The sequence below is a fragment of the Arachis ipaensis genome, chromosome B10, assembly GCF_000816755.2.
Source record: "Arachis ipaensis cultivar K30076 chromosome B10, Araip1.1, whole genome shotgun sequence".
NCBI classification, from domain to species: domain Eukaryota; kingdom Viridiplantae; phylum Streptophyta; class Magnoliopsida; order Fabales; family Fabaceae; genus Arachis; species Arachis ipaensis.
Window position 1 is genome coordinate 96,891,776 of NC_029794.2, and position 2,320 is coordinate 96,894,095.

Here is a 2,320-nt window from a genome sequence, read left to right on the forward strand (position 1 = left end):
TTATCAATTATTAATTTATTAATTCCTGCAATTTATTTCCCTTGTTCAAACCTTTTAAAACCCAAAAACACTGTTTTTCATAGCTAATAATAAGTCATACCTCCCTGTGATTCCTTGAGAAGACGACCCAAGGTTTAAATACTTCGGTTTATTAATTTTATTGGGTTTGTTACTTGTGACAACCAAACGTTTGTACGAAAGGATTTTCTGTTGGTTTAGAAGCTATACTTACAACGCGATCATATAATTGTGAATTTCTTTACCGATAGGAAATCAGTTCATCAAGCATGTTTGACTTTATCCTTCTGAATTTAAAAACCAGGTCAGAAACTTCCATGCCAGGTCATCAAAGCAAGTCACCGACCTAGGTGGTAAGTTATCAAACCATTTCATCGCTGCTTTGGTCAACGTTGTTGGGAAGGCCTTGCAACGAGTTGCATCGGATGCATCAGCTAAGTACATCGGACTTTTGAAATTGCTAAGGTGATGTCTTGGGTTGGTCATTCCATCATAGACATCCATGTTGGGACATTTAAGGCTCCTAGGTACTCGTGCTCACATGATTTCTTCAATGAATGGGTCCTTCCCTGCAAAAGGACGTTCCTCCCTTTTAGCTTGATTTTTCAACTTCGAAGGTCGGCCTCTAATCTCGAGAGCTTTTCCTCCAGCTCTCTTTGTCATCGTACCTCTTTTCGTAATTCTCTTTTCGCTTCTCGCTGCTATTCAACTTCTTGCCTGAGTTGTTCTAATCGACTGCGATGCCCGTGTACGAGTCCTAGTATCTCTGTAGGATCACCACAAGAATAATTAGGTTTAGCGACAAACTTTTAGCGGCAATAATACAATGGCCGCTATTTTTTTATTTAAGTTATGTTTTGTGGCTATTATATATTTGTCATTAGTACTATATATTATAATGGCAATTATTATTATTGCCACCAAAAATATAAGAAAAACTATATTAAATGAAAATTTTTTTGTGGCCATACTATTATGGTTGATATTATTTTTATTAAATATAATCTATTATGGTTACTAATATTTTTATTAAAATATTTTTTTATAACAATTAGTCAAAAGAAGAACAAAGACCCAGGACACTTACTACCTCACCCCTTTTCTCTTACTCTGAGAAACCTAACCCAGCCACTATCACCATCTCTCATCGTCAAACTCTTCTCCTCCAGTAGAGGGTGCTGTCACCACCGGCGGAGACAGACTGTGGGTGCCGTCGCACTCTTCTCATCACCGAACTCTTCTCAGTTCTCATCGTTTCTCTTCTCGTCGCCGTCGCACAAAGGAAGAGTTGACCCCGTGGCATCACCGTTGCGAAAACTGTTCAGTCGGCTCTCATGATTATAACTTATATGCATCAGACTCTCCAGCTGCTCCTGTACCAATTGAATCATTTAGTGATATGGTTCTCTCTCTCTCTCTCTCTCTCTCTCTCTCTCTCTCTCTCTCTCTCTCTCTCTCTCTCTCTCTCTCTCTCTCTCTCTCTCTCTCTCTCTCTCTCTCTCTCTCTCTCTCTCTCTCTCTCTCTCTCTCTCTCTCTCTCTCTCTCTCTCTCTCTCTCTCTCTGTGTGTCCGAGGTCAACATGCACTCTTCGAGCTCACTTCTCTTCCTCCGTTGCCGTCACTTCTAATTCCTCCATTGCCGTCACTTGCCTTCCTCCTTTGCCGCCGGTAAGTACTGCTGCTTCAACTTAATTTTGCTTGTTTTGTACTTTTGTTAACAATACGAGTTTTTAGCTTTTCTAATTTTTGTTTGAGTTTGTTAATTTTTGCTAATTCTGAGATACTAGATTTCTGAAATAATGGTTGAATTGAATGATTTCTCACCGTCAAATGTTCCTTTCTTCTTTTCTCTTCTAAATTTGGATTTTGGTCTGCACAACCTTGGTTTGAGTCAATATGGTTAATTTTTGTTATTATGAAATTATTGACAGTGACAATGGTGAGGTATCTAGTTTAGTGCTGCATTGAATTCATGTACTTGCCCTTTCTTGTTTGAGGTTCCCTAGTGTTGCTTGAAGTCTTAAGAACATGGACCCTATGAAAGGATGTAATGATCAAAGCGGATTGCAAATTCTGTAAATTATTTGGAGTATTAAATTGTTAATGAACATAATGTGAAATTATTAAATTCTATAAATTTCAACATGTATTTGATATCTATACAGGTGTGGCTCTCATGATTATAACTTATATGCATCAGACTCTCCAGCTGCTCCTGTACCAATTGAATCATTTAGTGATATGGTTCTCTCTCTCTCTCTCTCTCTCTCTCTCTCTCTCTCTCTCTCTCTCTCTCTCTAGT

General features: G+C 38.4%; 1 protein-coding gene across 1 annotated transcript in view; it reads left to right on the plus strand.

Moving 5' to 3' along the window:
• The window catches only part of LOC110268207 (ATP-dependent RNA helicase DBP2-like), a 1,769-nt gene continuing 1,631 nt past the window's right edge, over positions 2,183 to 2,320 (plus strand). Inside the window, exon 1 of the mRNA XM_021114110.1 lies at positions 2,183 to 2,262. The gene's annotated coding sequence lies outside the window, so the exon portion shown is untranslated. The remainder of the gene's footprint in view (positions 2,263 to 2,320) is intronic.